The following is a 15,478-nucleotide window of genomic DNA, read 5'->3' on the forward strand; positions in this document are numbered from 1 at the left end:
AAATGTGGTTCCTCGGTTGATAAATGGTATGTGAAATAATTAATCTATTGTTAGGTTGATTATAGAGTCCACTTGAATATCTATTATACAATAAAATATCCTTTTGAAAACAACGTTTTATTACACATAAAACAATACCAGAAGTAATAACTGTATGAATGTGTGGTCACATCTTTAGAATTTTGTTTTTACTTGCTTTTAAATTTCATTTTGATTTTAACTCTGACTTCGCAATACTGTGACGGAATGGCTTCAGCTCCACATGAGTACATGGATGAGTAGTGGCTAAACAACCTACTCAATCCCCACACTTCTACAAACCAACAGTGATCCAACCATGAAGGTAATACGAGCTACGAGATATCCTCCTTCACTTTTTGTGGTAACGTAGTCCGAGGGAAGTCTATACTCTCAGAAGAGGTGTGGATGTAAGCCAGGAGAAACCCAAAGCGCAATAGTCCAATTGTTCCAAAAACAAAAAGTTCAACCAAGGTTCTATAACAATATATAGCTTAGTAATACAAAACAATAGTACACTTAACCGTCAAAAACACTATAAAAACTCACACGCAGAGACAGAAATGCAGAATGTAACGAAGCAGCCTTCTGTATACTTAGCAGGGAGGAAAAATAGGTAAGAAATTCAACTTGAAGTTCTAATAGGATACGGCTTTAAGGAAAACAATTGCAAAAAGGACATAACTAGTCTCTGGGGCCCCAAAAGGTAGACCGAGGGAACAGCATCTCTTCAAAGTACCCGATTCCAAGTTTAGTAAGTTCAACATTGTCAAAACATGCTTTGAGGTCCTGCAGATCTGGGTTGGACCAGGCTCTGGTGTGGTGAGACGTATTGGTCCAAGCAGCGAGATGGCATGGAGCCATTTCAAAGCAGATGCTCTGATGAGTTCAAAAGCAGTGGTTGAGCGATGAAGTTTGAATGGCTGATCAGTTCAAAGAACAACTAAGTGAGAGACATTGGTAACTGCTGGTTCAGGTTGGCGTGTGATTCGATGCTCCAGTGGTTGGAGTCATGGTCTGGCAGTTCGATACAGCTACAGTACTCGTGGTCCAATGCAATGTTTGTGTGCTGGCGGTTCAAAGTCGTTCGCAGCAGGGAACTCATTGAATGAAACAAACAGGTACGCACTCTACCTGGTACAATGCTATGGCAAGCCTGTTCAAAGGTGCAGAAGCAGCGGTTCAAAGGTCGAGATAGTGCCAAAAGCAGCACTGACAGGTTCTGTTGCTTTGAAGTGTGTCAAACTTGATATGAAGATGGCTTGAAGCTGATTGATAACATAAACAGGGATCCTGGATGCTGCAAGACCCCCTACAGGGGGCTCTAGCATGAGGGATACTTGCAAATAGGGTGGAAGGAGTGGTTGGAGCAGATTTTGCCTCTCCTGGGAGCCCTCCTTTCTCACCTGCATGGTTGATGGATTTGGAAAGAACAACTCTCCTAAAAGTTGTACAAATGAATTCTTCCTTAAGTCTTGAATGGTCAAATGCGAATCAAGGAAGGGGTTTCACCCCCACTTTCATAGGCGGATGTTCCCATGGGACTGTCAAAATTCAAGCCTGCTTTAAGGGGTCCAATCCCTGTTCTTGTGTCTTTGCCTCGTTGCATCACATCCAGAGTTTTTCTTTTTGCTAAAGGATGTTTAGGAGACAGACAGGAGAGGTACAGAGAAAGTCAAGATGGTGGAATCGTTTCCCAACTATGCAGAGCTCAATCTGGCTATGTTACCCCACCTCCTTCTTAGACAAATAGCATTAAATCCCCTTCGGTAGGAAACACTCTGGTTGGGGGCTAGTTCTTTTGTTTAGTGTGTACCTTTGGAGTCCTGTTTCCAAGGACAGCAGAAGAGGGAGTTAAGATACCTCACAAATGATCCAAAGAGATGCAGCTCCCACCATAGTATAGTGAACTCAGAGTTGGTTCCAGGGTTGCACAACACTGAATGAGATTGGTTTTCATCAAGCTCAGAAACCCTGATAAATTGGAACTGTTATCACCCATATTTTCAAAATGTTGTCACACTGGGGCAACATTGGCATTACACCTGGCTATAGTCCTGCTGATTGTAGCAGAGACAGACAGTCAAGGGAGAATACAAACACCATGGCTGGCCTGGGCCCATACTTTTGACATGTGTATGATACAGATCAGATATGGCTTTAATAATTATGTGAATTACCAGCAGCCATATCCTAACTCAGATGTGTTCATAGATTAAGCTGCCACCTAAATGACAGATGATCATAATTATGTGGTTTTGGAACAGAGGTACCAATTTAGGTGAAACCTCTGTGATGAATTGACTTTGCTGTAATCCCAGCTATCAGACAGGGAACCAGTGACCTCTGAACCTGCCCAGTACCACTGGAGAGTAGGCACTGCAGATCAGCATACTGATTCAACAGGGTGCATGTGTGCACTGTGCTTTTGGAATGGTGTTTGATGAAAAGAGGGTGTCTGGCTAGTAGACCACCCTTTCTGAGATGCAATCTCCTGCATCATTTTATTATTTATTAAAACCAAAAATGTTAGGGATTTTACACACTTGTCAGATGGCAATCCTTCACAAGTACCTCTTTTACAGAAGTTGTACCATTATTATGCACTGGTGAGACCTTTCAGAGGTGGAGTAACATCACAACTTTGCCATTGGGTATAGCACCAGTGTGCTGGCAGTAGGCTGGCAGAATGCACAAGCGAACTTCACTCTGCTGTGCTTTTACATATCATTTTCTTTTACTTATGTCCCTTTATAGTTTGGGTTGCCTTTCTTTCATCATATTTTCCTTTCATTCTGGTAATGTTTTTGCTTTAAGGCTGTTTAACTTGCTTTCAAATGCCATTTATTTTCTTCTGACTCCAATGAAGCAAAACACAACTTTGATAATGCTACTGCTACTAAGCTCCACCCAGACCCTTGTCACCTCGAGCAACAGGGCACATTTACTGCAACCGAAAACATTGGCACTCCATCAATGTTCGGGTTGTGTGTGATGCCAAGGGCATCATTATTGAAGTGCATGCCAACTATCCTGTCAGCACCAATGATAGTTACATCTTCAGGATGTCCCCGCTACACCGGGCCGTGGAATCTGGGAAGCATGGCAACACATGGCTCATTGGTGAGTATGAATGGACATGCACATGCATGCATGTTGCACACAGAGTGTTAGATACTGTCAGCAAATTACAATGACAACCATTCTCACCTCTACAGAGGACAGTGCCTACCATCTGAGCACATACATGATGACACCCATATGCAATGCCAACACCCCTGCCCAGGTAAGGTAAAACACTGCCCATATTGCAACTCGGGGCATACTGAAGTGCACATTCGGAGTGCTTAAATCACATTTCTGCTCCCCTGACTACTCTGGTGGTGTGTTGCTATATGCATATAAAAAGAGAGATGTTAATGTTAAAGTTAAAGGATATTTGTACCGCACACTTTCACCACCGAGTGGTCCCCTGGTGCTCTGACAGCTATGAAAAAGGGAAGGGGGGTGAGTTAGTGGGAATAAGCTGGAAAAGTGCAAGAGAGCAGTGATGTGCTGTTGGCAGCCTCAGCCCAGTGGGCCCGTTCACTGAGCTTGGGGTGTTTAAGGATCGGTAGTCGTTGTGTGCTGTTGTGTGAGTTTTTGTGTAGTTTGTTTTGTTGTTGGAGTGTAGTTAAGTTTGTGCGGCTTGTGGTGTTGTAGGCTTGTGGTTGTGTTTGGCTAGAGTTTGAGAGGTGTATGCAGAGGGGTGAAATTGTTAGTGGATAGGTTAATTGGCATTGCTGTCCTTGCAATTATGTCTAGGTGTGATGCTAGCTATCATTCACTATTTCATCTGAGTGTGGCACTTGCTAATCTTCAATATCCTATCTAGATGTGAGGCAGGCTAGTGATCATGATTCCATCTAAGTGTGGCATGTAGTAACATTCACAGTTTCATTTAAGAGTGGTGCAGGCTAACTTTCACGTTTCTATCTCTATGCGACGCAGGCTAAAGTTAATAATGCCATCTAAGTGTGGCACATGCTAACATTCACAATCCTATCTAGGTGTGAGGCAGGCTAAAGTTAAGCATTCAATTTAAGTGTGGCTCATGCTAACATTCATATTTCTATCTAGATGTGACGCAGGCTAAAGTTAAGCATTCCATCTAAGTGTGGCACATGCTAACATTCACATTTCTATCTAGATGTGACGCAGGCTAAAGTTCAGAATTCCATCTAAGTGTGGCACATGCTAACACTTACATTCCTATCTAGATGTGACACAGGCTAAGGTTAAGCATTCCATCTAAGTCCATCTAAATGTGGCACATGCTAGCATTCATATTTCTATCTGGATGTGACACAGGCTAAAGTTAAGAATTCCATCTAAGTGTGGCACACGCTAACATTCATAATCCTATCTAGATGTGATGCAGGCTAAAGTTAGGAATTCCATCTACGTTTGGTGCATGCTAACACCCACAATCCTATCTAGATGTGACGCAGGCTAAAGTTAAGCATTTCATCTAAGTCCATCTAATTTGGCGCATGCAGGCTAAAGGTATGAATTCCATCTAAGTGTGGCACATGCTAACATTCATAATCCTATCTAGATGTGACGCAGGCTAAATTTAAGAAATCCATCTAAGTTTGGTGCATGCTAAGACTCACAATCCTATCTAGATGTGATGCAGGCTAATGTTAAGCATTCCATCTAAGTGTGGCACGTGCCAACATTCATATTTCTATCTAGATGCGACGCAGGCTAAAGTTAAGAATTCCATCTAAGTGTGGCACACGCTAACAATCATAATCCTATCTAAATGTGAGGCAGGCTAAAGTTAAGAATTCCATCTACGTTTGATGCATGCGTTATAACACTCACAATCCTATCTAGATGTGATGCAGGCTAAAGTTAAGCATTCCATCTAAGTCCATCTAAGTGTGGCTCATGCTAACATTCACATTTCTATCTAGGTGCGACGCAGGCTAAAGTTCAGCATTCCATCTAATTCCATCTACGTGTGGTGCATGCTAACATTCACATTTCTATCTAGGTGCGACGCAAGCTAAAGTGCAGCATTCCATCTAAGTGTGGCACATGCTAACATTCACATTTCTATCTAGATGTGACACAGGCTAAAGTTCAGAATTCCATCTAAGTGTGGCACATGCTAACACTTACAATCCTATGTAGATGTGACATAGGCTAAGGTTAAGCATTCCATCTAAGTCAATCTAAATAAGGCGCATGCTAACATTCACAGTTCTCTCTAGGTGTGGCACCAGTTAACATTGGCAGGTAAGTTAGTGTGCAATGCAATGCAACATTTACAGTCCAGCGATGAATACATTTAGATTGGTGGTCACAAATCTCTCTAAGTATGAATGGTGTAAGTCTATGGAAGTCTACATTATGGAAAGGTAAAGTAGAGTGGCAGGGGCTTTCTGGAGTAGAGTAATTGCTCTACACCCCACCCATGCAACACTTACAGTTTCTGTTGGTGTCTGTTGACTGCTGGCTTAATTGGCTTCCCCTGCTGACACCTGCAGACATGCCTTGGAGCTGACAAAGTAGGAGCCACCCTTTGCCTTGGGGACCTTAGCCGCAGAGGCTGCCGGGCAGGGGGCTGCCCTGGGAAGGTCAGTTATGACCAGGTGGACGTACCAATCAGGGGAGATGGGTGGGTTGGAGGACAGGATGGGGAGGGTGGGACTGGGAATATGCCAGACAAAAATGAAGGACTAAACCCCAAGGACTGCACCCTCTGGATGCAGCCCAGCACGGAAAAACAGTCTCAGAAGCCACAATAACACTAGACACACAGTGCTCATCCAAAAAAAATAATTATTAATTTAAAAAAAATGAAAAAAACACTCACACCACTCCAAGTACATAAAGCAGGCCAAAAATGGATTACAATCATTGTGAAACTACTCACTCAGCATCAACCAGTCTGCTTCCACATGGCAGTCCACAAAGCAAGTAATCAAATACATTTATTTTGTCAATATGACACATCATAATGATAAAAACTTAACACCCAACTTAACATAAAGCATCACACATATATATTGATACTGATTCACATAACAATAATGCTACCTCGGCAATGACAATACATCAGACACAATTTTACAAACATGTTTACTCAAACAACAATAGAGTGTGCCTATTTCAATTTCATTACTTTTTTTAGGTTTACTGGGTCAATTTTTTCAGAACTTACAGTGAAAGATAAGAGGGAACGGTCACCAAATATGAGAGAGTTTTCATAAATGAATTCTATCTATCTCTCTTTTTACATGTGTATCTAGGTCTGCCCCAGACCGAAGAGATAGATTGACCCTGTGGAGGGGTCAATTTTTGGGGTATATTGTATATTGCCTGTATTTGGTATGTGTTGCTATATGCACCACCAGTAGTCTGCAGGATCATTGTGGCAGCATGTGTCCTGCACAATGTTGCAACACAGCATGGCGTCCTGGTGGACATGGTGGTGGCACCCCATGAACACCCACAGGCACACCGCTTGTGTATGGCTGACAAAGGGCATGTATGTAGAGAGGCTGCACGTACCCAGCTTGTGCAATCTTATTTCACCTAAAATCCTTCCTCTGTAGAATGCATACAATCCCGCCAAATCCCAGGTGCCATTCAATGATGACAATGGGTCAATCCACTGTGCCCACAAAACCACCCTGAGAAAGTGCCCTTGGAAGTGCAAATTTGTGTGCTTCCCTTACAAATAAAAAGACATTTCTTTTTGTGTATCCAAAAGAAACACATTGAAGATGGATGACACCGCTACCACCATGCCAAACATGTAATTAAATCACCTCTTTGGCACCAAAACCATTCCAAGCATAAAGTTAAAGGATATTTCTACCACGCACTATCCCCACTGTAGTGGCCCCCTGTCACTCTGGCATATCCGACTGATTAACATACCTATCAAATGTGTATGCATTGATAAATCCTGAAACATTATGTCTGAGCTGCAAGCCATACATGGCCTCAGCAATTTAGATCGACACAAAATACAACAAGTACAATTTGAAATAGCTGCACACATGTCCTACAATGTGCATGATGCGTACATACAAGTCCGTATCGTGGGGTGTAAAAAAGCAGTGCACTATAGACCCACAAGTTACTCAACATGTCAACATAACCACAATAAACCCCACCACAAAAAAAAACTATTAAGAAGAGGTAATAGACAATTGTGACAAAGAGTGTGACCCACCAGAGTTACCATATCCAGACATGCAGGAACTAAAGCAGCCATTCCATAATGATCAATATACATGCAAATCTTACCTGTCCCCTTGGCATGCAGTTGCCAGTCAAATTTCATCACATGAAATAGCCATCATTCCCTGATGGAAGGATCTGCGGATAATGAACAAAATGAAACTGAGTGCACCTAACACATGCATGCACCCAAAAATTCAAGAGCCTCAGGACCCCTCAGTGACATACAATACATGCAAACAACAACCACAAGATAACCATCAACATATGTCCCATCACACATGCAGCAACACTTGCACACTGCATGCAAATCAGACACACAAAACACACACACTGCCAAACAACATCACACACACTGCCTGTCCCTCTCAATGACATAGAGCAAATGTGCATGTCACATATCCCCATTCACTAGACAATGGCACATACACAACGCATTTATCAGTCAACTTGCTGCATGAAAATTAGAAGACATCACATATCACAACACCAAAACCTTCCAAATCATTCGGAACAACGCCCTAAGAGCAGCACTGAATATCCACAAAATAAATATATCTCTGACGCTAGACGCACTGCCCATTGTCATAAACCATATCAAATTTAAGACCTTCTCCATTACGCACAAGTGCATCTCTAACACAGCCCAGAAATACCTCACCAAAAAAATTACCAAACCCCACCTGAGCCACTACCTCGCACTTCCTCACCATGCCTAAATTCAAACAAGGTAAAGCAGGTGGCCGCAGCTTCCCAGTAGTGTCAGCCAAACAATAGAATGCCTTAACCCTCTCCCTCAGATCTGACCATTTTCTATACTCTTTCCGCAAAAAACTGAAAACCTGGCTCTTTACACACGACCTGTAGCATCACTCTATCAAGCTGCCACATCTCTGTCATTGTTATATTGGATTAGGCCTACTCATCCATATCATGCAATATGACTGTTGACTGTTTCACCTATGTACTGTAACAAGCACCCAGATACCTCTGGGTTTTCCACACTCTACAAATGGAAATAAAAAAATAAATATGCAAATAAATGAGCACACAAAAAAGTAGGGACACCCCTGTAAGAGTACATATGACATGACATGACATGACAAGGCATGCCATCACCTGCATAGTATTGGGACAGTGCAGCAAACACAGTCATGGGAGCACATTTATTTATTCATTTATGTATTGGTCATTTGTTAGGCGCTTATACAATTATCAAAACTGTTTCAAAGCACCCACAGGGCAACAGGGTGGGGACAGGGGAAGTTAGACAATGAATCACAGCAGAGATAAATAATTGAATTAATAGTACAAACAAATAATGAGAATAACTGGGAGGGGAGACAAACATACCATGCCTTGTGAATGTTCAGAATGTGCAAGTGTAGAGGAGAGGGGATAGAAAAAGGTGCTGAGGTGCACATGGAGAAGTGCACGGGGTGAAGTGCTAAGAAAAAAAAGAAAAACTTAAGGCAACCTCTAGTGGTGAGGAGACTGAGCCTGAGCAAGTGCTTTATATAGACAGTGGTCCTCATTACGAGTTTGGAGGTAGCCATGCCGTTTTTACCGGCATGGCGACCCCCAATCTCGGGTCCGGGTCCCGAAAAATGGGAATTACCGGGCCATTCCGACCTTTGCGGTCCCGGTAATTCCCATTTGGGGACCCGGACCTGGTACATCCCCATTCCCATTGTGGGGAGGGTAGTAACAAAGGTCCTGTTAATAATGGGACTGTTGCTAGCATCCTGTTCTGCTAGCGGGTACCGCTCTGCACGTCTGGTCTGACCACGCGTACAGAGCGGCCCCGCGAGCAGAACTCAGAATGTTGCAGCGAGGTAACAACGGTGCTGGTAGCACTACCGACACTGCTGTTGCCTTACCGCAACACTCCTTATGAGGCCCAGTGGCTTGCATGAGAGATGTGGAGGGGTCAGGGCCCGAGGATACATAAGGGCCCTGCACATCAGTCACGTTCCTGTTTGATTAGCAGGGAAGAGAGGAGGAGAAGGAAGAGAAGAAAAAGGTCTTGAGGCTTTTTTGGGAACTTAAGGAGGTCCTGCTCAAAACGCAGAGGGAGAGGGAGGCTGTTACACAGAAGGCAGCTCACTGAGGAAACTGATCGACCACCAGCTCTCTGTTTAGCAAACTGCTTCACAATCAGGGAGTTGGTGTCAGAGGAAGCCACGAGTCTAGAAGCAGAGTATTTGATCAGGAAGCATTGAAGATAGAGTGGTCCCCAGCCCCAGATAGCCTTGTGGAAGATAGAGTGCAATTTGAATTTAATCTATGCAGAGACTGTGAGCCAGTGAAGGCTTTGTAGGGCAGGAGAGATGCAGTCCCTGGGCCTAAGGCCAAGGATAAGTTTGCTGCCCTATTCTGGGTAAGCTGGAGGGGCTGCAGGGTGGACAAAGGAAGATTAAGGAGGAGGCTGTTGCAGTAGTCTAGCCTCGAGAGAACCAGAGCAAGGGTAACATTGAGTCTCTGGGGGAAGGTGTGGAATGGCACAGTTACTTTGCGAAGGAAGAGCTGAAAGTGGGATTTATTGATAATGCCCTGAATGTGAGGGATGAAGGATAATGTGGAGTCGAAGATGACTCCAAGATTCCTGGCTTTAGAGGAGGAGGCTGGGAAGGGGCCCATGGAGGAAGGCTAGCGTGAACGGAGGAAGTACGGTGCAGGGGATATAACAGGGAGACTCTTGGTGTTGCTGGTGTAGAAGCAGAGGTCATTTGCAGTGCACCAGGCCTGGATGGCAGAGAGGCAGTCAGGGATGAAGGAAGGTGCAAGTGTGTCAGTAGGAAGTTTGAAGAAGAGTTCTGTGTTGTCAGCATAGCACTGGAATTTGGGGTAGAATGAGGCAATGTCACGTTCCAGCAGGGAAATGCACACGTTAAAGAGGCAGGGCAAAAGAACGGAGCCCTGGTGTACGTCACAGGTGGAGGTGGAAGCATTGGAGGGGAAAGGGCTAAGAATGGTTTTGGAGGATTGGTCGTTTAGGGAAGAGCTAAACCAGTCCAGTACCCGATTCGAGACACCAAGTGTATCATAGAGACTTTTTATGAGGATGGAATGGTTCACTGTCTCAAATGCAGAAGAGAGATCAAGGAGGATGAGGTCAGCAGGGGACTTTGAATTCAGGGAAGCAAGCAGTTCTTCCTGGGTGTTCACAAGAGCAGTGTCCCTGGCTCTGGAAGCTTGGGATGCACACTGGTGGTCATGTAGACCACCAACCAGTTCAGTATGGGCATTGAGTTGGGGGAGGGCCAACTTCTCAAGCAGTTTTCCCAGGAAGTGGTTGATGGAAATGGGGCAGTATTTGGGTGGTCAGGAAGGGTCTGCAGATGGTATGGTAAGAATGGGGCACACAATGGCGTGCTTGAGGGAGGATGGAAAAGAACCAATAGCAAAGGAGTGGTTTTAGAGATCAGCAAGAGCAGGGGTGAGAGAGGAGATGTTGCCCTTGATGGTTCAGGATGAGCATGGGACAACCTTTTTGAAAGAGACCTTCATGGAGTTTGCAACTCTGATGACTTCTTCAGGGGAGACAGGAGTGAAGGAGGAGAAGGACAAAGGAGGAAGGAAGAGGGTGAGTGGTAGGCGTGGCAGAGGGAGGAGGGTTGTGTTGGAAGAGTGCATGAGAGGGAGGTTTAGTATGTCCATGGTTTTTTAAAAGAAGAGAGAGGCGAGTGCATTACAAAGGGACTGTGGAGGAGTAGGGGCAGAACATACTTTGGATGGGTTGGCAAGCTCCCTGCACATTGTGTAGAGTTCAGCCATGATGCAAAGCACAGGAATGCACGTCCACAAATACTCACCTTTTGCACTCCTGCGGGATCATGCTTGATGCATAAATTCACAGAGGCCGATTTCAGAATGGAAGGCTGGCCACCGAGGAAACTGCCATGGAAGACATAAGCAGAAAACACAAAGCAATGCAATACAGCAAGCAAGGATGAATGCATGATAAATGTAGGATGCAAACAAAAAGTGCATGGTAATTGCAGACTTCATTGTGACAGTATAAAATTGGTCAAATACTGCATTCAATTGAATGCAGCAGTACCATGCACCCATCTGCGGTCAACTTTAAGCTGCAAACACCATGGTGCAGCATGCATGGGACATTCATGTGAAAACACCAACACCACTAAATGTAATGTGCTGGTAAACAACATAGCATCCCAAAAATGTGCATCAATGTTCACGTGGTTGTGGCTTGTAACTGGTGCTGAACCCTAAGCAAGAGAGGCCAAATATGACATTGATCTATAACCCCACAAACATTACAAGGGATGTGAAGAGACTCACTCAGTACACATGATCAAAGTGCAATGACACACACATGAGAACAACCATCAACATCTGTCACAGGCCACAACAGCCGGCCCTGAAACCCACTCCCAAACACCCAAGAAAGGCCCACACAGTTGGAACTCCCACAATTCTGAATATGAAACCGGGGGCACTACTAATCCATAGAAACAACACCATGCCCAGACCCATCACCAGGAACACACCCTGTGAAACATGGACCCATGAAGTAATACTGGTGCCCCACAAGACATGTCAATCCCAGGTGATCACACACAGTACAAGACTCCCAGGCAAACAGCACACAAGCATCTGCAAATGCCCTTCACTTACCTGCACAGGTTACCCACCTGCCCTGCATACGATGCACACCATCGGGAGACGCTTCCCTAATAGCAATGACATGCATAGTAACAACAGAAAGAACATGCACATTCATGACAACACATGATTTGATACAGAAAATATGCAGAGAGCACCCACTTCAGAAGCACCACAGGGTGCAAGAGGGTGACAGGACATAGATTGTGATCTGCCCATGAGTGCAGCGTACCACAACAGAGAGAGAGAGTGACACTGAGAGGGAAGACCAAGGAAATGCCACATCAAGGAGTATACTGCCTGGATTGGAGATCACCAATGACATGCACTACACCACAGTAGATGCGGCCATAGATGAATTGACCAAGGTAGGTAACACAGTGACATGAGTACCACTTAAATTACCATACCGGCATAGAAGCATGCAAAGTACATATACGTTAAGTTACACATGCAGCAAACATGGTGACCAAGGACACATGCTCAACATGAAAGACAGTGCTCATGCTTACCCGCTGACTGCGTCAGCATAGCGTGACTCCCGCATCACCTTCACCCGGAACTTCACCTCCAAATTATTTATTTCTTTTATTTACTTGAATTTGTAGAGCGCACTGCTGCCCATGGGCATTGAGGCGCTATGAGACAACTTAAGAAGGCTTGATTCAAGGTTACACAAATGCGGCCTCAGCAAAGAAAGCACAGAGAGCAGTGTTACAGTTACAGGATTAACAGAAACAGCAGAAGGCATACATGAGTGTATAGAGCTTAAACAGCACATGGCAAACGTGCATTGTCAAACAAAGAGCCTAGTTTTGATAGCTTTCCTGAAGGTTACATGGGAGTCAATCACCCTAATGAAGGGGGGGAGGGAGTTCCAGTAGGTGGCTGCCATGTTGGGGAAGCTGGAACCACCCGCCCGCACACTGTGGGTGAAAGGGACAGTAATTATGTTGGTATAGGAAGCTCTGGGATGTCTGGAAGGGGTGTGAAGGGAGATTATTTGAGCTAGGTAGGGTGGAGCAAGGCCGTGAAAGCATTTGTGGGTCAATGCTAGTGTCTTGAAGGTAATTCATTCCTTCACAGGGAGCCAGTGGACTTTCCTCCTGACCTCAGAGATGTGATCTCATCGGGAGATTCCAGTTGCAGCCCTCAGGGCATTGTTCTGTACTAGTTGTAGTTTGGTCAGATTCTTTTGGGAGGTGCCAGCAAGGAGGGCATTACAGTAGTCAAGCCTTGACCCTATAATCGCCCTAGCAATGATGAGGGAATTAGTTAGGGAAAGGAAAGGTCTAGCTGCAGTGAGAAGGTTAGAGTGGTAGGCTGAAGTGGAGGCTACTGCGTTGACCTGTCTGTTCATGGATAGATCAGGTTCAATGTAGACACCCAGTTTTTTATGGTTTTGGATACAAAGAAGGGATGTTATCCACTGTGAAGGAGCGATATTGATCATCAGTTTACCCAATGTGGACGGGGACCCAATTAGCAGAAGTTTGATTTTCTCACTGTTGAGGCATAGCCAGTTTTCTGCCATCCCGGATTGGATTGTGGAGTAGATGGAGTTGAGGGTGTTAAGGTCAGCAAGGTAGTCCCCTTAGAGGGGGATGAGCACCTGAGTGTCATCAGCATAGTTAGTGTATGCAATGCCCAGTGCATCAAGGATCTTGAGCAGAGGTTGTGTAAAGAGGTTATAGAGTGTGGGCTCTATGCACGAACCCTGTGTGACCCCACGCTTGATGAGACTAGGGTTGGCACAGGAGGTTACCAAGAAAACCTTCATTACTTGAATTAGTTACAGGATGGACAGTGCCTTGTGGAGGGCATGGGGAGCATTGAGGTCAAAGGGTGCAGGGTATCTCCCCGGGGACAGCAGTCACTGCCAGATCACGGATTACTGAAACAACATGGGAGAAGACATTACAACAGGCATATAAAAGTACCATTCACATAGCACACATGTGCGAGAAAACACTGAAACCATAGTTACCTGCACATGCCATCCTGTGCACCAGAATGCAAACACATAAGTTGACCTCACTATGCATGCCTGCATGTCCACCACTGCAAACGTCATTACCTTGAGAGGTTAACAACACAATTAAAGGGAAAAAAAGTAAAATAATCAAAAATAATAAATAAATAAATAAAAATAAAACCTGGAAAGGGCAACTCAAAAATAAAATGGCAACATCCAGGCCTGGGACCAACTGAAGAATCAAAAATGGCCATCATGGACCGTGGGGGGTGGGTCCACCCAGGAGGTGGGAGGGGCGGGGTGCTTGTCAACTTGGGTGGAATTTAAAAAATATATATTTTTAAAAATATCCCCTCCATGGGCTCATGGACCACACAGCTATGGTGGACCGGGAGGCATGTGTCTGTTGGCACCCCCATCCTGCATTGAATCAGAAGGTGAAAGTGGTACTGGGGGCTCACCATGCAGTGCCCTGGCCTGGTCCTCAGTGGCAGCAGCCATGTGTGACACTGATGAATGCACCAGCAGACTTAGGGCTTGGAGGTCACCATGCACAACTTCACGGGTTGCACAGAGTTAATCTGTGATAGTCTGCCTCAATGAAAGCATCTACTGGTGGAACAGTCTTCTGGTGGCTGTCTCTTCCCCACAGATTGCCGCTCTGTGGGACAAAAACTCATGCATCAGGGCTTCCTTGTGTGTCAACCCCCTGCAAGCAGGCCACTGTGGAGATACTTATGCAAAATCTAGTTCCTGGGCCATCAGATGCAGCAGTATGCACCTGATGGGATGCCTCCACCATGACCCACCACCCGGTGTTGGCTGATGTGTCTACCCAGACCGACACCCCCTTACCATCTGGTGTTGCCATCCGGGATTATGCGTTACTGTTGCAGCCGGGTTGGTGAGGTGGACAGCTGTCATTCGTGATGATGTGCAGGCTACTTGTAGTCTGCTAGCACATCATCACAGTGAGCTATCCTGCCTCATTGGCTGGCTGTCAACATGCCTGTTCAATGTTGTGATCCATGGGATGTTCACTGCTGTGACCCCCTCCTCATCTTCCTCCTCTGTGCGCCAGTCCTTCTCCAGGGTGCCTTCCTGCTCAGATACCAGCGGGGCCCCCTGTGCACCATTCCCATTCACATTGCCCAGCCTGGTGGAGCCAACACCCTTGCCCGAGTTGGTATTTTAAGGCAAATCAGCAGAGGTGGTCACCATGCCTACCCAGGCACTGACAGGGCTACCGGCTCTGGAGGGACAGCAGGAACCTAGCAGCAGTTCACATGCCATATGCCCCTGGGTAGCGTCATCAGCTTGAAGGGCATACACACATAGCAGGCACCAGGCACTGTGGCAGCATGTGGCAGCAAGAAAGAGGCTATCTTTTTCAGGCAGACTATTCAAAGAAGGCAGGTACGCTGTGTGAGAATGGAGGCACATGTGGACTTGAGGGACTGGATGTCTTATGTGTTCAGAGAATATGGAGAGCAGATCCGGGCAGAGAGCCAGTATGCTCGGGAAGCAAGGGTTGTGATGTCCAGGGCTGAGATTGCACTGCATCGGGCAAGGAGGCGGACTGCCATCCTGGAGGCCACTTGCAGGGAGGAG

The sequence above is a fragment of the Ambystoma mexicanum genome, chromosome 6p, assembly GCF_040938575.1.
Source record: "Ambystoma mexicanum isolate Mex_15411 chromosome 6p, UKY_AmexF1_1, whole genome shotgun sequence".
In the NCBI taxonomy this organism is placed as follows: Eukaryota; Metazoa; Chordata; class Amphibia; order Caudata; family Ambystomatidae; genus Ambystoma; species Ambystoma mexicanum.